Genomic DNA, 23494 nt, shown 5'->3' with positions numbered 1-23494 from the left:
ACACGTGAGAACACAGTCACCAAGTGCAAGGGGAACGCAGGTCTCCTCCTCAGAGCTTCACGCTCCAGGGGCTCCGGCTCCCCCACGCTGGTCAGCGCAGCCCACAGTCCCCTCGCTGTGGCTGGGCAACAGGGGCCTCAGGGCACAAACCATCCACGGCTGTGGGGCACAAGGGCTCTTCTGAATGTTGAGCCCTGGAGTCCTATAATCAACTCAGTAAGACGAGGAAAAGACAAAACGTTCAATTTGTGAATAAACTGTGGCGGGCCCCAGTGTTGTGCCAAATGGCCTCAAGTACCGTCTACTGGCCAACGTTTTGCTGGACGCACAGCTGAAGTGAGAGGACAGCTCTGGGGACGGTCTTGGCGAGACACACGGGGAGTCAACTCTTTCCTAATAATCCTGCCCTCGAGGTGCTCTATGGCAGCAGGCAGATGCACTGAGGCTCTGAAGTTCCTCACAGCAAATCACCCTTTAGTGCTGCAGCTCGAAACATATCGCCAATCGGTTTAGATATTTAAAAATAGAAACTTTTTTGTTTTCAAATTAATCTACAAAGAAAAGAGGAGACAGAGAGGTACGTTATTAAGGTCACTGCACCTCTAGATGTACTGACCAGCTACAAGCCCAGGCGGGTGCAGAGCTGGGCCTCTGTGACACGTGGGAGATGCCGCAGGGACCGTCCCGGTGCACCTCGGGTAGCATGGCTGGGCTCAGGGAGCAGGCTGTCAGGGCTGCACTGACTCGCAGGGCTGACGCTTCACCATTACAGCTACGTCCATGTCCACCCCAACCCTGACCCTGACCCTGACCCTGACCCTAACTCCCCCAGAGGAGGAGCGTTCCACCGCTGTGCAGGTTAGGGAGTGTTTCTTGTGAGAAAGAAAAAGTTAACCATTGACTTCTGGAAGGAACCCAAAGTAAGTGTCATACTCTGTTAAAATCCACAGCGCATCCTTTAGACAGGACCCCGAGTCGCCTCAAAGACGATGGCTTGTTCCCGGGGAGCAGAAACGCTGCCTGAGCTAGTCTGTCCAACTTTGGGGGAAGATCAGCCATCCGCCTGTCACCTTCATGGGTTCACCTAAATTTAATTACGAAGTGAGAAAATGATTGACTTTAATGTGCCGAAGACCTCGGGGGCATCCAAGACTCACATAAGCCCAGAGGAACGTCACAGCCACACCAACGCACAATGCTCTTTGCGACATTCCCCACAGCAGACGGATTCCCAGGTGTGTAGGTCTCTGGAGGAGGTCTCAGGCACTGCCTGACCCCAAGCCCTTGGTTTCAGATGCAGACTGCAGGAGCCTCTTGTCATGTTGGGAGATTAGCTCAGCCCTGCAGACCTGGACTTGGGCCCCCAGAAGCCCACTGCAGGCTTCTAATAATAAATTTTCAGGAAATAAATTTGCTTTGTTTTGAATAATCGCCCCAGTGGTGAGTGTCACAGCTGCAGCAGGCACTGACACTGGGGGTTTCCTTGGGACAGGGTCCTCTAGGACAGTGAACCTAGCCTGTCAGTGCTCACATGAGTTGAAAACAACACCGTGTCACTAACACGGAGCGCTCCTGGGCCGTGGACTTGCACCTCCCTCTCCAGCGGGCCTGCAGCTGGAGAGACGGTGGAGAAGAGTGTTAGTTTTAGATTCTCTGTGGGAGGAACACAAAACGTTTACAGATGCGTCTGCATCGTATCTTCTTCCCGGGGACAGAGAACAAGGACCGTCACGCCAACTCCACGAGGAGCCCGTGTTTCCTTGACTCTGTTTCTGGACATTTTCCTGCCACAGAACACATTTGTGTGCACTTAGGAAAAATTCCATCTGCACCTTTGCACAGCCTGGCTCCTCTGCTTCCTGGAGTTTTGTTAAGGACATAAACTCACACTCGATAGTTCTTTCCAAACTCGGCTTTAAACAATGGAGCTAAAATCCTCAGCTGTGCAGCAGAGCACAACTGATTTGTAAAAGTGATTACGGGAGGCGTCTTATGATTTTCCAGTCCATGAATCGTTACCCAGCTGCGTCTCGCCAATGGAACTCTTCCTTCACATCCGACCCTGCTGTGCCCATTTGTTCACATTCTCTGCCTAGGTAATGCTTCCCTAGTGAGGTGACAAAGGCCACGCCTGGGCCAAACCCTGGCCAGGCTCCCCTGAGCCCTGTTCCGCTGAGGCCTGGACCTTGGGCTACCCAGACCTGACTGGTCACTGACACAGCTCCTGGCAGCTCAGCGCCATGTCCTGGGAGGACGTTCCCTGTTGCTTCAGAGAGTTGCTGGGTTCCAGTACTGCTCTCCTGGGTCTCAGTACTGCTCTCCCGGGTCTCGGTACTGCTCTCCCGGGTCTCAGTACTGCTCTCCTGGGTCATGTGTGCTGCTGCCTCCTGCTGCTCTTGTTCCCAGTGCTTCGCCATCGCTCCCTACTGTTTCCTAACCTGCATTCCCTTCCAAATGTCACCTCATTCTCTCTTCAGCACCTGTTTTAAATATGCCATCTATTCTCGCATCTGCAACTGATACAGCTAGTCGTTCCAATCAAAGTCGTTCCAATTAAAGCATGTGCTCTGTGCCTGCTTCGTGCCGGGCACTGAGGCCACCAGAATGAACAAGACGCACAGCAACATTTAATTAAACGGCAGTTTCGTTCTCCTCTGAAGACTTGACTCAGCTGACTGGACTCCACAAAGCTTTGGGTGTCTCTGGACCCACTGTTTTGTCTACACCCGCACCAACAGGGCACGTGGGTTACCCAGAATAGATCATCAAGTCCAAACCCCTATTTTCAGAGAGGTAGAACATGGAACTCAAAGCCATAAAGCTGTAGGTGCCCAATAGCTGTGAGGGCAGAGCTGGAGCATCGGGAGCAGGAGGGCCCGTGGGTTCCTGGCTCCTGCTGTGGGCTGCACCCTGGCACAGGGACGTAACTGCCACAACCATGTTGAAAACGGGACCTTGCCGTGACCACCTAGAGCGGTGGCCATTGCCGGGTGACACCCCGTGATGGGCAGTCGGTTATCACCCTGCTTTGCCCAGTGCTGGAGCCCAGCATTTGTTTTTCTTCCAAACGCTCACCTTGTTCTCGCTCCTTGTTCAGATTTTTAGTTTTGCTGCGGTGAGAACCCTGCTCATGAGCGCCAGGCTCTCGGATATTTACGGGTTCAACCACCAGAGAGTGTTAACAGCAGGCGCTAGTCAGAGCTCTAGAATTTGCTCATTTTGTGTAATAGAATTTTATTCCCATTGATTAGCAGCTCCCCACGCCCCTCCCCCAGCCCTGGCAGCCACGATCCTGTTCTGGGCTTCCACACCGCTGGCCGTGTCCAGTGTCTCCTGTTAGGGGATTGTAGCGCAGCTGACTTATGACTGGCTTATTTCTCTCAGGTTCATCTGTTGGCGACTGGCAGGAATTCCTCCTTACAGCTGTATAACAGTCCATTGTGTGTCTACACCACATCTTTAAAACCCTCCATCTGCCAATGAACCGCACGTGAGCCGCTGTGAATGCAGCTGTGAATGCACACGGGTGTGGCGCTGTCTCTTAGATCCCGATGTCAACTCTTTTGGATAAATGCCCACAAGTACGCTGTTGGTGGGGACAAAAGGGTACAGCTGCCACCAGGGAAAACAGTTGAGAACTACGACCATGTGACCGTCCACACAACCATCAGCCACCGGACCTCAGCAGGTGACTTGGCCAGGAAAGTGTGATACAGGTGAGGTGCGGGGCAAGGAGAGGGCACAGAGAACTGTGAGGCAGCGACGGAGATGGCAAGGCTGGCACTTGCTGTCCTTGTGTGTGGGAGTGGGAGTGAGCAGGGACACCCCGAGGGGAGACGGTCATGCACACAGGGTGGGCACACCAGGCCCCAGGTGCTTAGGACACCGTCCTGGGCAAGGGCCCAGGTGTTCTCAGGGGGTTGTGCATCTGAGTTCTCCCACATCTGTGTGTGCACGGCCAATACAAGGGCTGTCGTTCACCTACTACCACCAACAACCCAATCTGCGTGTGGAAAGGATCACTGTGTGGGTAGTAGACCACTGTTGGCAAGGTATCAAGTGCACAGAGAGAAAACATTCAAATTAAGGACCTGGTTGTCCCGGAGCCAACTCGCCAGGTGAGGAGAGGTGGCCTGGGATCACCAGGCGCCTTGGCGTCACTTCACACATCCTGGGGCACAGTTTGCATATTCTAAAGACACACAGAAAATGATCATCCACCAGGTCCAGTGATTTGGACAGCACCCTGCTCGCCCTGGGTGGCAAGCGACTTCTTATCTCCACTGAAAGGGCCTTGGTAAACAGGGCAAAATGCCTCACCCACCAGAGAAATGAGCTGGTTGAGAGGTTTTGCATATTTATTATTTGCACACGGAAGGAGCCGGCCAGCGGAACACTCGATAATCTCCATCTGGAAGTCCTTCCTGAGCTGTCCACTGGGGTCAGCGTTGGAGCTGAAACCCAAGGGTAACACTCTTCAATGGGCTTTCACTTGAACTTGTTCATATTATTGAAGATGGACTACTCACCGGCTGGAACTTAGCAGCTAACTACCCATGGGGACCTGTCCCCCAGAGCTGTCATACAACCCAAAGTGAAGGCAGAGGACAAGGGACAGAATCACAGGTTCCATTCCAAATCCGCCCAGCGTGGCTCTTGGCCTTGCTTTACCCAGAGTAACCACTGTTTGGGGATGTCATGGAGGATCTGTTAAACTCAACCAAACACCAAATCCGTCTCTGGGGAGAGTGTCCAGCCTCTCCAACACTGATCACATGCCTCCCGGGCCTGGCCAGGAATAGACATTCAGATGAAATACGCGTTGCACCTCCTACCACCAGGGACAGCCTGAGAATTCTGAAATGAACACTGAGTCAGAGAGAGACCCCACTGAATCTTCCTTTGCTTGTTTAGGAAGGATCCAAGAATGCTCAGGGCCAGGTGGCTTTCCAAACAGGCACCGATGCCACATGGTCTCCTGGTCCACCTGTGCCTCAGGTCACTCAGCCTCCAGCTTCAGACCAGTTCTCCACGAACTCACAAAGAAGGTGAAGCACACCTGCCACTCACAGGCCGAGGAGACGCCCGTGAACTTCAGCCACAGCCACACCGTGTCGGAGCTGTTAACATAGGGAGCAGATTTGTCTTCTTAATTCTGAGTCACAATCATTAGGGGATCTTTTTAGTACCTACCATATGGAGGGAACTTGAGCTAGAATGTGGCACAACTAGAGATAAATCCTCCACACCCTTTCTCATAGATACTAAAGGCTTTCAGATGTGAGCCCCTCACTTTGATCCTGTAGAAGGCAGGAAGATTCCCAGAGGAAATCAGGTGTGTCCGTGTGCTGCAGGGGAGCATAAGGAGACGAGCTAGGGTGAACTTTGATAGCATGAGCAAAGACCCTGTGGTGGCAGCCTCCAAGATGGCTCTCATGATCCAACCTCTTACTGTTCACCCTTACAAATTAAATCAGGGCTGGAGACCCAGCCCACAGAACATGGTACAAGAGACAGTGTCTGACTTCAGAGGCTGCATCACTAAACATGGTCCCAGCTTCTGCCATGGAATTGCAGATCATGTCCTGGGGCAGAAGCCAGCCACCAAGCCACGAGATCTTTGAAACAGGTTGTGGAGGGACCCCAAGAGCCCCAGCCAACAGCCAGCACCAACTGGCCACCACTGGGGAGCCTCCAGCCCAGTCCTGCCTTCAGATGCTGCAGCCACAGCCCACATCCCACTACAACCCTGCAAGAGAGGAAGTCGGAATTGGGCAGAAGTCAGAGTTGTTTGCAGCAACAGATAACCAAGGCAGGCTGTGAAGAAGGACTGGCAAGGCTTGGTGGGTCACGTGTAGGTCACTTGGGACCAAGAATTTCTTAAGGCAAGTAGAGAAGATGAAAAGAACTTTGCTGGGTGGGGGGTCAACTTAGGATGCCTTGCACATCAAGAACTTCTATTGCACCTTACAGGAAACCGAGCATCTCTAAGGGCTGATAAGGGGAGTAAAGCAGAGGAGGATGTGTGAAGCCACACATCATAAAAGGAAAGTTCCTTCAATCCAAATTGAATTGGCCTCATAACTGAGAGAGGGGCACATTCGAGAGCTGAAGACTGTGTCTCTCTGGCGGAAAGCCTTCCCTTCCGTTTTGCAGAGCGTTTGAATTTGCTGGTCTGGGGAGTCTCATTCATGAGCTCGATTCACATGGGCCTGAATTCTGCACCTAAAACACGGGAAGCCAACCGTCTAGTGACGGCGACCCAGAGAGCTCATGTCCAGAGTGGCCTGTGACCAGCTGTGGCTCACAACACAAAGTCTGCAGGGCCAAGTGTGGGGTCAGAGCGTTCTCCACACCATAAAGAACTGGCAGACATAGGCTTCAAAGCCGCGGCAATTCACAGGTCATATGCTTTATTCATTTTCAATTATCTCTATTTTAAAACTTGAATACTACAGAAACTCCGAGAAAACATGCTCTGAATAGCATCTGTGGTTGTTAAAATAACCTCGGTTCTTCCCACGAGGACACAGGTGGGTTCCCCTCGACTCGGAGCATGCACTATTGAGGGAAGAGAAGGAAATTGCCTGACTCACTGGGACTCTGGATTCCCAAGCAATTTTAAATTATTTTAAATAATCAATTATTGAATTTTCAAGAAGTTGGAAAGAAGAAATTGGACTCACAGATCTTATTCACATGTTAAAAGCTCAATGATAATAAAAAGATGTAAGATGGGGGAGCTTGTTGTTTGAAGCTCTTATTTATAAAACTTTGGTACCTTTAATATAAAATAAATATTTCAAACTAAAAATACTTATAATGTGGCTTCAAGCAAATAGATTCAAATAACATTCCACAGTTTAACTCTAGAAAATCAATATAGCATGTCAATAAAAGACGGGGTCACTGAGCAAAAATCTCATGCACAGTGCAACCTCACTTCCTGTGCGTTTCCCGCCGCCCGACTCAGCACTGTTCCCCTACCAGCAGAGAGGCTCCGGCCACGACCAAACGCTCTGTGGAAACAGCCTGTGGTCTCCAAATTACTGCATAAGATGTGGGCTCATCATTCTGATGACGTTGCAGGGAAAGGAGTCCCGGAGGAGACTGGGAGTGGGCTTATTCAAATTCAGAAGAGACTGAAAGGGAATTTTGCAGTAGCCCAAGTGACTGGATGATGCTGACGGCAGCTGCTCTGAGTTTATATTAAGGACTCCTCTAAAACCGTGTTTCTCAAACTTTGCTCGGCATGAAGATCAGGCAGGCACCCTACATGATGCATGTTCTGATGCAGGGGCTGGGGAGGGGCCTAAGCGTCATCTTTATAACTCCAGGTGACACCAACTTTTTTCAGAATGCAGTCTGAATATTCCAAGATGGCAGCCTGCAGCAATCAGCTAAGGAAGATGTTAATAGTGAAAAGAATCTGAGAGACACTGGGCCTAGCTATGTACGACTTTAGAGCCAAAATCTCATCCAAAGCACCAGGGAAGCTACACTTGCATCACATTTATGCACCCACCCAATGGATAGGCACCGTGGGGTCGGGGGAAAAGAGACCAGGAGTTACCTGGTGAAGCCATTAGGGGAAATGACGTCACTGTGATCAGACACGGAGAGGAAGTGAGAGGGGGACGCAGAGCCTCAAGTTCTGAAGTCACAGATGGCAGCGCCTCTGCCAGGTGTAGGTGCCGAGGTTCTGCCCCCGAGGCGACTGCATTTGGAGATGGCCTTCTCAGGTCGTCAAGGTCCCTGAGGTCATGAGGCAGGGCCAGATCCTACGGGCCTGAGGCACAACGAGACGAGGCAGGGACACGGAGAGTGAGTGGGAGAAAAGCCACGTGAGGGTGCTGAGAAGGTGCCGCCCGCAAGTCAGGATCAAAGGCAGCACAGCGTGGTGCCAGCCTCTGCCTGGGAGAAGGCAGGTTCCTCCTGTTGGAGCTGCCCGTCTGTGGCGGCTGCTGTGCCCCCTGCTGTGGTCTGCTTGTCTGTCTGCCTGGATTCACCTGCCCAAGGTCAGCATCAAGGTGGGCTCCATGGAGGAGGTGCGCTCATGAGAGTGCCCCCATAACACAGGCCCGCGAGCCAGCCCTCGCTGTCACCATGTACACGATGACAAGACTCGGCTACCCGGCCAGACAAGCAGCCCTGAGCAGTTACGGCTCCTACCTGGGTCTTGGATTCTGGTCTCCAGAATGGGGAGAGCTACGTTGTGAGGTTGAGAAGCTGCTGGCGGGAAGCTGTCAGACTCCCACTGCCCTGGAGGTCAGCAGATCAGCCCAGCCCCCTCGGGGGGCTCTTGCCCCAGCAGCTCATTGGTGTGTTCCACCCCCATGTCACCGAGTTCTGACCACTCCAGTGTGGACCATCAGACCCCATCTCTCCCCAACAAGCAATGCACTCAGGCGCTCCAGTGTTAAGGATGACCTAGAAATGAGATTTTAACATACACCATGGAGTCCAGCTCAGCGGGGAAGTAAACAAGTCACAGTGTCTTCATGTATACAGTTGGCTTCTGGAAGGCTGGTTACCACACAGGTGGAGTCAGTGACTGACGCAGGAAGACTCCTCACAGATACCCTGGAAAGGCAGCATGGCGACTATCAAACCCAAGAGCAGACACGCGGCCAGAGCCGTTAGAAACTGAAAGGCAGTGGAGGGTCCCCCTCTAGGGCATCGCTGCTGAACACCAAGGAACCTGCTTCTTAAAAAGGCCTTGGAGGGTGGAAGAGGAAGGCGGAGGACGTCGTCCTCTGGGTCTTCCAAGGGAACACGCGGGCCTCGAGGGTCTGATTTGATGGGACTTGCCCACAAAGTTGGGGCAGGGGACATTCTGTTGATCAGGCGAGCCCTGTAGATACCCCCACGCCTAAGCGTCAACTGCAAACCCTATGCTATTTCAGGGATGCAAATACGCACTTATTTCTTTATTTCAAAAATTGCTACCATCAGTATGTTTTCCCACGTGCTAAAACAGTGATTTTAAAGGGCTTTTAATCTAGCAAATGAATCAGGCTCCAAGGGAAAACACCAAACTTGATTTTTTAAAAGGAAAGAAACAAAATATTGCACATTATGGGGCTTTGATGTTATTAGCACTAAAATTAAAAATCTGCTACAGTAGTAATGCAGAATCCATTTTTGCTTTCAACATCTGTTGATTAAGGATTCTTAAGTGAAAATAAATGTTGGATCATTTAATGACAACCAGCATTGCCCCTTCTACCTATTTCCACAGGTCAACATGTTAGAAGGACATAGGGGGGAAAAGTGTAGCATTTCACATCACTGGTTATTCAAATCTGAATCTGAATCTGAAATATTTCAATCCATGTCGACGTCGAAGCCAGTTTGCACTTGTTTGTTGGAAGAAAAGTCCGTACAGCTCATTATTGCTGCTGCAGAATCCACTCCCCAGCCTGAGCGTCAGGAAATGCACGCATCTGAGGGAGGCCTGACAAGCTTCAGCTCCGGCAACTTCCTCTTGAGCTGCCACCACTGGAACAGAGTGTTCGGCACATCTGGAATCGTGTGATCCCTGTTCAGACTGAACATTCTGGATGGTTTCTTTCTACAGAGGCTCTCTTGTCCCCTTCAAGGGATAGACGTGCGAAGGGACAGGTATGACTCGCTGCATTGTGAGGTTTCTGGATTCCTTCCACCAAAGTGGCATAGGCGCCTTCCTTTGGTCACACAGTGAGTGTGTGACCAAAAGAACACACTCTAACTGCTGACGTGGGAGGTTCTTCTATATTTTTTTTTTCTCTTTCCCAGCCCAGGGGAGGAAAACTCTCTCACTATCAGCACCTTGGAGAGCAACCGGGTTTCCGGCCTGGAAGACTGTCCTGGCTGGCACTGTTACAGAGCCACCTCGTGTCAAGGAGGTGCCACGGGTCAAGGATGGAAACCCACGCCACCGCTCTTGGTTTCTAAATGCCATCTGCAGTGAAATAAACCAGTACCCTCGACTGGCGGAGTGGCGCACGCCTGTAAGCCCAGTGGCTTAGGAGGCTGAGGCAGGGGGATCGCAAGTTCAAAGCCAGTCTCAGCAAAAGCGAGGGGCTAAGCAATTCATATCTAATAAAATACAAAATAGGGCTGGGGATGTGGCTCAGTGGTTGAGTGCCCCTGAGCTCATTCCCCAGTACCGCCCCCCACCCCAACCTACCCCCTGCAAAAAAAAAAAAAAAAGGAAAGAAAGTAGCCAGCACCCTTTGGAGAAATGGCTAATTCTAGGGCCACAGCAAAGAAAATACAAAATGAGCCTGAAACACCTTGTTGTACCAGAAAAGAAGTGCTCAGAAGTCACACGCACAGGGCCATGACAAGAGGCCCAGGAACCCACTGAAAGGGCAGCCAGTGGCCAGTGCTGGCCCTCTGAGCAACAATACAGACCACACAGAGCTGGACAACAATGAAATGTCAAGAACAATTGGGCAAGTCCAATCCAGAGGAGGCTCTGCACTGTCTACAGCTTCCACCACCAGCAGCAGCTGGGCAGCACACCCAATCCACACTCACTTCCCCCAAGTTCAGGGACTGGCAGCCCAAGGTCAGGGCACTGGAGACCAATGACCACAGAACAGGTGTCTGCTGAAGCTCCCTGGGCCTGCTGAGGGCATCCTCTCCTTTCCCCCCGCCCTCGGCTCCTCTTGTGAGTTCAACAGTCTTACGGGACAAAGGCCCACCCTAGTGGCCCTCCTCAAGCTTAGTTACTTCCCTAAAGATGCCATCTCCAAGCACAGTCGCCTCCTGGGGTCCAGGGAATTCAGCGTGTGAACTTGGGAAGGGGTGCAATGCAGTCTGTAACAGCACTGAAGGAAATAGGTGGCTCGAGGCCAGGAAAGGAGAAAGACAGAGAAACTTTCTCACACCCAGGATGTGGCCCTGCGGTACTAGGGCTAGAACCTGCCGCACAGAGAGGACACTGGAGGAAAAGATGGTGAACTACAAACTCTGCGTGGTGTTAAGAGTTATATGGCAAAGTGAGTCTTCGCCATATAACTGAGATTTGACTGAGAACCACAGAAAAGTAAGATGTTATTAATAAGGGAAAACTGGGCCAGGGACGTACAATTCCCTCTGCTCCCTTTGAAACTCTTTGTTAATCTAGAATCATTGCAAAACAAAGCAAAACAAAACAAAAACCTCTATCAAAGAGACATATTTAAAAGCTCTATTGACCACACAAAGCAGATATTAGGATGTGGCTCAAAGAAACTAAGAACCAATCCACTTTTCCAACGTCAATCTAACAAAGACCCAAGCAGGTAATTGTGAAATTAGCCTGGTGTCTTAAATTACAGAATCACAGACACAGAAGCACTGCATTTACACATGGGACACACCAGAAAATTCCGTCTATTAAAAAGAAATGTTTCATCCCATTTTTCTTGAAACACATGATCTTCTTACTCCATCTCATTTTTCTACCCGCCCCCCATCTTTCACATCCTCTGTATGAGAAAGTTTCTCCGTCTTTCTCCTTTCCTGGCCTGGAGCCACCTATTTCCTTCAGTGCTGTTACAGACTGTGTTGCATCCCTTCCCAAGTTCACACGCTGAAGGCCCCAGGACCTCAGGAGGTGACTGTGCTTGGAGATGGCATCTTTAGGGAAGTAATTAATGTTTCTGAAGAGAAAATGTTTCTGAATTTTTCTCAAGTTTCTGAATGTTTCTGAAGAGAAACATTTGAAAATGAGATGACCACCACAGCTTAAACACCGTTCCTAACAAGAGCAGAGTGCTTCTCACACCCGGTGAGTGCCGGGCTTGCTTTACGTACTTCTTCAACTCACTTAATCCTTCCTACAGCCTCTGGTGTTTGGTACCATTACCAGCCCTAACTCTGGGCGTTATGTATCTTGGTGGACGCTATGTATCTTGCTTAGAAATGGCTAGAAAGTTGCAGCGCACATACAGAAAACCTTCCATGCTACACAGAACTTCAATCCGTGAAGATCCAGAGCACACAGAGCTTCACAGGCACACAACCTCCAGGAAGGAGTCAGCACAGCAGACACAGGGAACTGCGGCATCGGAGTCCACAGGCCCCCCAGGGGGCACGGCACAGATGAACTCCCGCAGGGACGCAGATGTGAGCCCTAGGCCTTGTTTTATTTCAAAGGCAGCCACAGGTTTTACTTTTTATTTGAAAAATTCTCAAATTTTAACTTGAGGTTCAAAAGAAAAATCAACCATTGAGGTCACATAAACCAAACACATCTTCCAAGATCCAAGGGACAGCAGAAGAGAAGAGAGACCAAGGGTGAATGTATTTACCATCCTGCCCAGACCAAGGTAGTGACCACTACATCACACCTGGGGCCTCCAAGTGAGCCCTGGACAGGCACCACAAGGAACCAAGAAACGAGACATGGGACTATTCCTCCCCGAACTCTTCAGCTGAGCTGGGAGCCATCGGGATGAAACAAACACAAAATGATCTTTAAGTAGGAGCTGCAGTGGGCCCAGTGGCATGGAAAAGAAAAGTTAAAAGCTATTCAGAAAAAGGACTTGAAGGAGCCTTCCCAGGGGATCCGAAGGTCAAAATGGACACTCAAATGTAAGAAGAATTCCAGCCGGAGAAGGCCAGACACAAAGGCCTGGCGCCGAGGCCCGCGACGGTCTGTGTGCAGAGAGGTGTGACCTCCCAGGTGCACAGAGAAACTAACAGGACGAGGGTTCCACACAGAGGGAGCAGCAGCGAAGTCCTGACCCCAAGCACAGGCTCGGGATCTGAACCCATTCCAAGTAGAGAGGCAGGGGTGACAGAGGCAGGTGTGAGTGCTGATGGGAAAGCAGAGCCACACGGGTTGTCAGAGGTGACTGGCAGGTGACTAGGAGGGCTCCATGCACCGTGTTTGCACAATCCCTTATTTTTCCAGGGAACAGATAAATGTTCACAGCCTGAGAAGACTACGTCAGGAAGTATTCTACATCCTCACCTTCATCTTGCACTTGTTTTGATGGCTGTTATGGTTTAGATAAGAGGTGTCCCCCAAAATATCGTGGGTGGAATAATGCAAGAATTTTCAGAGGTGAAATGATGAGATGATGAAAGATAGATTCATATCAGTGAGTTGATCCACTGATGCAGACTGACTAGGTGGTAACTGGAGGCAGGTAGCCTGTGGTTAGAGAAGTAGGTCCACGGGGGTGTGACTTGGGGGTTTACACTTTGTTCCTGATGAGAAGCTCTCTCTGATGTTCTCTCTCTGTCTCTTTTTCTCTCCTTCCTAATTGCCATGCCTTCCCCCATGATGCTCTGCTCACCCGAGAATGCTGATAAGACTGTGGACAATAAAGACGGAGCTCATAGGATTTCGGAGGTGGAGGGCTTTATTGGAGATTGGACTAGAGGCAATTTATGTTATCTTCTGGCAAAGAAGTCGTCTACATTTTCCCCATGACCTGAAGCTGTATTTAACGGTGATGTACTAATCAATCTGGCAGAGAAAATTTAAGGTTGTGCAGCTTTCAGGCAGTGGCATGGATGTTGTGGTGGATTTTAGCCCACTTGACTGTGATGCAATGGAGAAATATTTGAAAAACTTGATGTTTTTCAGAACTGCAAGGTCATGTTTGTTAAAGACATTACAGCTTCTAGAGTGATGCTAAGAACTTCGTACAGAGAAAATAGGAAGGATGACTTGAAGGCACGTCAGGAATTGGCAAGACCACACCCATTTCAGGCTCATTGCATACAAGTAAAAGTTCCTTCAGACAAGACTATGGGGGTGCCTGGCTTGAACATGGAGGGGTCCAGGCAGTTGTTTGGCCACGCTCAGCCACTCAAGCACTCAGAGACTGCAGAAGCCACGGCCCCTAGAGGCTTGGCTACTGCTCAGTATGGCGGCAGACCTCAGAGGCAACCACGTGGTGTTGGTTCTGCAGGATTGCAGGATGCTGGAGTAGGGGGTCATGGGGCTTCTGCAGAGTGAAGCAGGGTCAGAGTTCCTCTGAGCTGACCTTGAGAGGGCAATGTGAGAAGGAAGCCGTAGTGCAGACCTCTGGGAGGAACAGGCGGCAGTACTGTGGAGCATCTGATGAGGAGGGCGGCCGAGAAGGGCCAGGCGGGCTGCGGGCACAGGGGTGGAGGGTCACGAGCTAACTGGAGAAGACGTTCTGATGCCTTGTGCTGCACATGCTGGACGTGGAGCTACAGGGCCTGTTTGCCCAGCTGGGTTTCCCTCTTGCTTTGGTCCCATCCCTTCTTTCTATGCCACCATGTCTCCCTGGTGGAATGGGAATGTTTTTTCTGTGACTGGCTTTCGACCTTTACTCTGATAGCTAAGAGTTTGCCTTGAGCCTCAGGTGAGATTTTGAACACAGACTTTTGGACAACTCTGGGACTGTTAAAGACATGGAGAATCTCAGAAATGGACTAAATGCATTTTGCATTGTGAAATGGGCATGAGTCTTGGGGGAACAGGGGTGGAATTTTATGGTTTGGCTCTAACATAGCTCCTCAAAGTTCACGTGTGAGATCATGCAAGAACGTTCAGAAGTGAAATGATTATGAGGTGTGTAACCTGATCTGTGGATTAATCTGCTGATATGGATTTGGCTGGAGGAAGTAGGTCCCTGGTGCGTGCCTTTAGGGTTTATATTTTGTCCCTGGTGACGAAGTGCACTCTGTGCTTCCTGGTTTCCATGTCCTGAGCTGCTTTCCCTCTACCACGTCCTTTGCCATGATTTCTTCCTCACCTTGGGCCCAGAGCTGTGGAGTCACCTCTGAAACCCTGAGGCCAAAACCACACCTGCCACCTGCCACCTCTGTCTCCCCGACATCCGCCCCCTTCAAGGGCCTCATGCAGGCTTCCTGGGTCACTTCTCATCCCTCCACCTAGAGATGTCATTTAGACGTCTCCCACGCAGCTCTCTGCTTTCCAGGCTCAGGTTCTGACAGGGAGTGAGCACCTGCAGCAGGTGGGATGGGACCAGGCCGGTGGAAACACCTGGGGACAGCATGGTGCCCCCATGGCTGGCCCGTCCTTCAAAGCCCTCTGGCCTCCTAGTCCACCCTCAGGCTGAATCCTGCCAAGTCCTCACCTTCCAGGGGCCATCCCCAGCCTCCCGAGTCCCTTCCTCTGAACTCCCAGACCCAGCACGGCCTGGGAATGAGTCTCACCCTGTGGTGGGCGCGATGGACCCTCCCCGAGGCTTATGGGAGGTGATGCTCAGCAGCACGTGTGCCCTCCCTAACTTGTGGGTGAGGTGCAGGCCGCCATCAGGAGAGCCCCGCCCACTGGCCACCCTCAGGAGAGCCCCGCCCACTGGCCACCCTCAGGAGAGCCCCGCCCACTGGCCACCCTCAGGAGAGCCCCGCCCACTGGCCACCCTCAGGAGAGCCCCGCCCACTGGCTACCATCAGGAGAGCCCCGCCCACTGGCCGCCATCAGGAGAGCCCCGCCCACTGGCCGCCATCAGGAGAGCCCCGCCCACTGGCTACCATCAGGAGAGCCCCGCCCACTGGCCACCATCAGGAGAGCCCCGCCCACTGGCCACCATCAGGAGAGCCCCGCCCACTGGCTACCATCAGGAGAGCCCCGCCCACTGGCCACCATCAGGAGAGCCCTGCCCACTGGCCACCCTCAGGAGAGCCCCGCCCACTGGCCACCATCAGGAGAGCCCCGCCCACTGACTGCCATCAGGAGAGCCCCGCCCACTGGCCGCCCTCAGGAGAGCCCCGCCCACTGGCCACCCTCAGGAGAGCCCCGCCCACTGGCCACCCTCAGGAGAGCCCCGCCCACTGGCCACCCTCAGGAGAGCCCCGCCCACTGGCCACCCTCAGGAGAGCCCCGCCCACTGGCCGCCATCAGGAGAGCCCCGCCCACTGGCCGCCATCAGGAGAGCCCCGCCCACTGGCCGCCATCAGGAGAGCCCCGCCCACTGGCCGCCATCAGGAGAGCCCCGCCCACTGGCCGCCATCAGGAGAGCCCCGCCCACTGGCCGCCATCAGGAGAGCCCCGCCCACTGGCCACCATCAGGAGAGCCCCGCCCACTGGCCACCATCAGGAGAGCCCCGCCCACTGGCCACCCTCAGGAGAGCCCCGCCCACTGGCCTGCATGCTGGTGCCTCGCCACGCCCACCAGCTAAGAGCCCCGAGGTCCACCTTGTGAGTCGAGTGTTAGGACAACCAGGAAAGTGCGTCGTCACAAGGTGCACGCGCTTCAAGGAAGGACAGCGTTGGGCATCTCAGGAATGCTGAGACTCAGGTCTATAAACACCCAGATAATTAGCCACAGCATCTTGTCTTACACACAATCCAGCTTAGCAGGGAAGGAACTGCCCACAAAGGCTCCACCCTTCTGGGCCTAAGAACTGGAGTGTTTCTGAAGCAGGACTCTGGTCCTCGGCTGTCTCCCCTTCTCTCATGCATCTCATCTCCATTTTTCCTACAATGATTTAAGGATCATTCCTTGTATTCAGCCTCCAACCCTTCCCCATAGTGGTGGTAAGAAACTATCGCTGACTGGCATTTCAGGACCAGGTTTTGCAGACAACTCACCCTCCCGCCCCTCCTCTGCATCCCCTGGGCTCTTGCAAACTGCTTCTTTCTTGGGGTCAAAGAGGCTCATGAATCTGCAATTCTGGATTGTGGTGAAGAGACTCAAGCTGTGCAGTCTTGGACGTTAGTTTCCAGGACTGTCATTTCTTAAAATGACTCCATTTCGTCCTTAAAGAATCCTCAAAGTGTTCTCTCCGAAGCAGGCTTGTGAGATGAGGAGAGCTGTCCTCGAGTGGGGAAGTGGCCACCTCTGGTCAGCCCACCTCCGTAAAGTCGATGCCCAAGGAACACTCTTAACTAGGGAAACAAGGGCAGGAACAGCACAAGGAGGATCTCCTCAAGAGCCTTCACGGTTCTTTCCCGTGAAACAGCACGTCACGCCAGGAGAAGTTACATGTTTACAGAACAGAAAATTTTTGTTTCCAAATAATTATCTGCAAATGTCTATGCAAAAAAGATGCATTTTGTATGTGCATGTGTGGTTCCTTGCTTACCCTTTGGGCTGACAGTTGATCTTTTTATTCTCATGAAAACCCATGCCCTGTACTGATGGGAGATTCAAGTTGGATAAAAAGATTCTCTGATTGGCTCCAAAGAAGAGGCTTCATGTGGCCAGTCATGGGACATGGGGACAGCTTCTCCAGTGGCTCTGCCATCCTGTCTGCTCTTCCCAGCCTTGAGGGTCTCTCCAGAGTATACCTGGCATGTGACCCACAGAATATGCTCAACAGATGGTGTGTCCCTTGCAGACAGTCACGAGACACAGGGGCCCTTTGCTCTGGGAAGCCAGCTGGCCTGCTGTAGAGGTGGCCACACAGTGGAGGGCTGAAGGCCCTGTCGAGAGCTGCAGGGTGAGTGGGCACAGCCCACCCAGCTCCAGCCCACAGCTGACCCCTGTGCCAGGAGAGGGCTGGGCTCCTGTGATTGGCCAGCCTCAGGAAGGAAGGACACATGTGCCCACGCCTGCCCTCTCCATCTCTAAGCTCCAAGGCAGCAAGTTGGGCAGCGGTAGGTCAATGTGTGGGGGAAAATGTTTCCAGAGTCTGGCCAGATAAGGCCTCCCGTTTAGAATCCTCTTCCTGGGAACAGCGCCTCTTAGGTGTCAAGAGCTACGCCAAGTGCTCTGGGGCCAGCTGCCTGCCTCTGGCCAGACCCGCCAAGGGCGGGTCAGAACGAGGACTTGTTCTTGATGGCTCTCACGATGTCCAGATGTGAGCTCTGCACGTGACTTCTGCCTGCCAGGGTTCCGCCTGGGACTCCAACAGCACTGACCTCCTCTGCGTCCCATGCACCTGTGCCCTCGAACCAGGGGAGCCACTGCCAGGCTGCTCGCGCAGCGTCCTTGGGATGTCTGCAGGTGATTATTATAAAACATAAATCAAGACTGGAAAACCATGCCAGGAGCCGCATGGCTCATGCCAGCAGCTCTGTGCCTCTCGCCTGCCCTTCCTGGCTGGCACTGTGCCCTTGCGTTGGCACGTGTGTGTCCAGGTGACTGGAAGGGCAGGCTGGTGTCACTTCCCACTCTGTGCTTGCTTCCTGGTCTTGGAAGAGTGACAAGTGAGCCAGGAGCTTCCTCTTTCCTCTCTAGCTTTGGCAGCCTCCGAGTCCACAAGCCCTGCTTCTGCAGGTCCTTGCCACCACAGAGGCCCCTTCTCTCCCAGGAATCTGGCAGTGGGCAGCGTCTCTCCTAACCACATACTCTTTGAAGGTGCACAGACCAGCTAGCACAGAGGGATGGCCTTTAAAGAAGTCTCTCTATCCTTTGATTCTTGCAAAACTGTCAACAGGAGGCAAAATGAATATTCACACAGCGCTTCAGACAAGTCAATAAACACAAAGCCCATTCCTCCGTCACTGATTCAGCTCTGGCCTGGTCTCCCTTGCCCAAGGCTTGGGTGTTCCTGTGGGGAGCACACCCCTCCATCCCTGCACTGTGCATCAGCACCCTTGTTCAGTAGCAGAGCCAGCTGCAGCAGCAGCAGCCGTGGGTTCACTCTGACTGTGGTTCTCCTCCACTCCCGCCCCCATGCTGCAGCACATGGCCCTGTGCACGTGGCTGATCTCCAGCAGAGCTCCATCTGTATGTAGGAGCAATGAGTTCAGAAAGCTCTTTGCAACAGAGAGATGCTCAGGAGGGTAAAGAAAGGAAGAAATCAAGCTTTGCAAAAGCATCTTGACCAAAGAGAGGCCAGAAGCAGAAGATGGTTATGGGAAGGAGGTGATCCTGCCCAGGGCTCCCTCCTCCCGGTCCTGAGCGCTCCAGGTATCATCTTTCCCAGCAACTCTCTTTCCTGCAGGGTGACCTGGGTGCAAGGAATTGTTCTTGATGGCAACGCAAACACAGTTCTCAGAGTATGTCCTCAATATAAAAACTCAGAACAGTGACTCGGCATTTGTTGACTGTAGCAAAATGTGTAAATAAAGAAACACCTGGCATTTGATTTGGGGACAAATTATAATACAGGTCCTGCCTCACTTCATCCTTCTGGATCCTGGAGCCCTCTACACACAGTTGCAGCTAATTGAGAAGAGTACTCTCAAACCAAATAAACTGAACGGATGACACAGGTTGGAGGTCAGGGTTCCCGGGGAAGCAAGCACTCCTGCTGAGAGGCTCCTCCTCCTCCAAGAAGGAGCTACTAGCCAGATGAGGTGGCTCACGTCTGTAATCCCAGCAGCTATGGAGGCTGAGGCAGGAGGACTTCGAGTTCAAAGCCAGCCTCAGCAACTTAGTGAGGATCTAAGCAACTCAACAAGACCCTGTCTCTAAATAAAATATTTTTAAAAGGGGGGTGAGTGGGGATGTGGGGATGTAGTTCAGTGGTTAAGCACCCCTGGATTCAACCCTACTATGGCCTCTCCAGTGCACAGAATCTCCAGATTGCCCGCCTCCGTCCTTTGTTCTCTAGTAATGCACCACTGACAGGATCTACACCGGGTTGGTGTTAAAACATTCCATTCGCTGTTAATTTGTGAAAGCAGCTACTTGTTAATGAGCAAAGGCCTATTTTAACAGCTCTCACACGGCAGGCTGGGGGACAGTCCAGCCTGCGCAAGGACGGGGAGAGATTCTCCCAGAAACAAAACCTTCCTTTCTATAGAGTACTTCTCAAATCTGCTCTCCCGAGCGAGCAGGTGTGCGCGTCAAAATGACGTGTGGTGTGTCAAGTGCGGCTGCTTCCAAGAAGGACAAGTCAACAAGGCCTCTGAGGGCACCCGGAGACCACGCCTCTGAGCACCAGCATGGGACGCCCGGGCGACCAGCCGTGTGCAGGGCACTCCAGGCTCCCACCTCCTGCTCGTGGGCATCTCACGGTGCAAAACCAAGTGAGAAAGCAGGAAGGGTGGGTGGGGGAGGGGAGGGACTCCCACTCATTTGAAATGGGAGAAAATCTGTGATCATAAGATGGAAAGTAAAAAGGAAGATGAGACCCTTTTTTCTTCCTGCGATCACTTTGATGCCTAAATACCAGGGCTTTCAGACCCATCAGGAAGTCTTTGAAGTGCAAATGTAAAAGGAGATGATGTCATTGCGAGGTATGTCGGGCAGTGTGCTGTGCTTCCACGCTGATTCCTGGAGTTTATTCACCTTGGGTGGAATCCGGGCTCCGAGGCTAATGAGTAGAGAGCTCTCAGGCAAACTTATAAAACAATCTGATCCTGAATTGTTTCGTTTTTTAGGATGGGGTTGATAACGTCCACCTCATGGAGGTACTGGGAACATTCATGAGTTAAGTTTCTGACACAGACATTCGACATACTGCCTCAACACACTTGGTGTCACACCCCGACGGGTCACACACAGCAGTCAGTGCTGTGATTGTCACTCACCGGTGTGCCGTGCCCAGAACTACCAGATAATTATTGCACTGCGGTTGCTGGATGTCAGGCTAGAGAGGTTAAGTTGAAATGAGTTCAGTCCTGGAGCTATTCTATGTTGAAGACTGGCTGCAGAGCCCAGAGGCAGCGAGGGCTAGCACGACCTGGGGGCTGGGAAGAAGGAGGCTGCTCATCAGAGACATCCCATCGCTGTCCCTCCCCCCAAGGTGGCACCAGAAATCCAAAGAACCCAGCACCTGCTAGTGGACTTCATCTGCAGACACGGCCAACTCACCAGGACGTGCAGCTGCGCCCCTTCCGTCAGAACCCGGCAGCGTCTCACCAGCAGGGGATGACCTTGGTACCAACAGCATGCGGTGGTGGCCTGTGATTTATTACGGGTCATCTGCTCATAATATCTTCCACTGAAATCATCTCATGTGCAGTGTGGAGGGCAGGAGCTACCTCCTAACAGCAACACTACTTCTGGGGGGAAAACATTCTTTTCCATTGATCTGATGATTCTAAAATTCTCTCCTTTTCTAATGAAGTTTATGGATGAAAAATTAAAACTGATATGTGGCTCTTTGATTTCTTCCTCAGTCAGATTGTCTTTTCCATTATGATTTTCAAAAGAAGCAGACCAAAACTTAACAGCATGCAAATTTTTCATATTGCTACCCTATTGTGCAGCTGGTGCTCATTGCTAAATGGTCATAAAAGGATCATCAGAAGACGTTTTGTTCTGATCCACAATAATCAGATGATTCTAAAAGCAGACCCCTTAGTTCCTGTTTCATGTATATTCAGTCATTTATTACGATGCCCTGTATCTGCAACGAAGAGCAGCTTCCCTGTGTGCTCTACTAACAAGTGGCTATTTGCATAGAAAAAAAATGAGCAAGTCCAGGAGAGCTCCAGGCTCCTTTGGGCTCCTCTGCAGTCCATCCTGGACAGCACGGCGGCCTCATTTCAATCAGAGCGCCGGGCAGCACCCTTTGACTCAGGAAGACTCTGTGGTGTAGATGACCCTCTCTGGAGGTGCAGGGGAGAGTTTTGTTCTCTCTCTCCCCTCTTCTCCTTCCTGCACACCCCGTGTCAGAACCAGGGTCCCCCACACCGACAGCACTGTGGCCCCATGTGCAGGCTGAGGAGCTGGGCAGATGAAGCCCCCCAGCAGAATGGGGCTCACACAACAGCACCCCGGGAGTTGACGTGAGCATTAAGGGTGGAGGACACATCCTGGAGGGCACATGTCACGGTTAGGGAGCACACAGCATAGCTGCTGCTTTCACTTTTTCTATTATTTCAGTGACTGGAGAGTTAAATCAAACCAAAAAATCAATTCACAAGTATGTTCTTCTCCAAAGTTATAGGAACATTTACAAAATGAACTGATAGAAACTTAAAAGTGGAACTCCCAAAGGATCCAGCAACCACTTCTTGGTATTGTGTTTATACAAAAGAATTAAAGTCAGTATGCTTTAGAGATATATGCACATGCATGTTAATTGCAGCACAATTCACAAGAGCCATGTCATGGAACCAGCCTAGGTGTCTGTCATCAGATGAACTGGTAAAGAAAATGTGGTATGCATACACCATAGAGCCATAAAGAAGAACGGAATTGGTCATTCAAAGGAAAGTGGATGGCATATGATATGATTTTAAATGTAGAAAATGCTAAAGATCCCATTTAAAAATTCTTTGTAGAATAAAAGAATTCAGAAAAGTATCAAAGAGAAAGTGAATGCAGAAAAATCACAGGCTAATGATGAACTAAAAAGGAAATCATAAAGACAGTTCCATTTACAATAGTATCAAAAAGAATGAAATACTTGGAATTAACCAAGGAGGTAAAACACTTACACCATGAAAACTAGAAAACACTGCGGAAGGAAATTAAGGAACACATAAACAGAAGCCAACACCCCACGTTCATGGACGGAAGACTTGAGATGTCAGTATGGTTGTGGTTTGAAGCCTTGTTTCTCCCCCAAATTCATACATTGAAACCCAATCCCTGACGTGATGGTATAAAGAGGTGGGGCCTCTGGGAAAGAGAATCAGGCCCCGTGAGCTGACCTCTGATGAACAAGATGGGTGCCCTCACTGGAGAGGATCAAGGGAGCCTGCAGGCCCTTCCCTGTGTGAGTGGAAGTGAGCCCTCGCCAAGCACCAAATCCACCAGCGTCTTGACTCTGAACCTCCAGCTTCCACAACTGTGGGAAGTAAGTCCCCACGGTTCAGAAGCCACCTAGAAGATGGCTTTTCATTAGAGCCACTTAAAGAGAGTGAGCCATTACCCCAGGAGAGAATCAACACAATCCCAATCTAGATCCCAAAGACACTTTTGCAGAAAGAGAAAACATCATTGTATAATCCACATGGACCTCAAGGGGCCCCGGATATCTGCAATGACATTTAAAAAGAAGAATAAAGCCGTGGGACTCACACTTCCTGATTTTTCACACTTACTGTGAATCTCCCGTATCAAAAGGCTATGATACAACTGGGTGCAATGGTGCACCCCTGTCATCCCAGCCACTTGGGAGGCTGAGGCAGGAGGATGGCGAGTTCAAAGCCAGCCTCAGCAACAGCAAGGTGCTAAACAACTCTGTGAGACCCTGTCTCTAAATAAAATACAAAACAGGGCTGGGGGTGTGGCTCAGTGGTCGAGTGCCCCTGAGTTCAATCCCTGGTACATGCCCCCCCCAAAAAAAAGGAAACCCACAGACTGTGGAAAATATTTTCAAATCAGATAAGGGATTAATAGCCAGAATATATGGAGAGTTCTTAAAAACCTGCATCAAAAAGCAAACAACCCAATTCAAAAAAAGGGCCAAGAACTTGAACGGCTGTTTCTCCAGGGAAGATCTCCACATGGCCAGGAATAGCCTACGAGGAGATGCTCAACATCACCGACCACTGGGAAGTGCAGATCAAACCACGGAGCGATCGCACGGCAACCCACTCAGAGGCAAGAGGAAGATCGTGGAGAGAGGAGAGCGATCGCACGGCAACCCACTCAGAGGCAAGAGGAAGATCGTGGAGAGAGGAGAGCGTGGCAAGTGTCGGGGAAGACGTGGACAGGCGGGGCTTCCAGGCACTGAGATCAGAACAGGGTGCAGTCACTGTGGACAGCAGAACAGCGGG

General features: G+C 51.5%; 1 protein-coding gene and 1 long non-coding RNA gene across 7 annotated transcripts in view; one reads left to right on the top strand and one right to left on the bottom strand.

Annotated features, from left to right (window-relative positions):
• The window catches only part of Dpp6 (dipeptidyl peptidase like 6), an 860191-nt gene that overhangs the window by 347983 nt on the left and 488714 nt on the right, over positions 1 to 23494 (bottom strand). The window lies entirely within an intron of this gene.
• Positions 19543 to 20910, top strand: LOC144370456 (uncharacterized). The gene is made up of 2 exons (XR_013430438.1): positions 19543 to 19846; positions 20566 to 20910. It is a non-coding gene; the product is annotated as an uncharacterized LOC144370456 (long non-coding RNA).

This window comes from Ictidomys tridecemlineatus, chromosome 2, assembly GCF_052094955.1.
Source record: "Ictidomys tridecemlineatus isolate mIctTri1 chromosome 2, mIctTri1.hap1, whole genome shotgun sequence".
In the NCBI taxonomy this organism is placed as follows: Eukaryota; Metazoa; Chordata; class Mammalia; order Rodentia; family Sciuridae; genus Ictidomys; species Ictidomys tridecemlineatus.
This window is presented reverse-complemented; position numbering and strand designations above follow the sequence as displayed.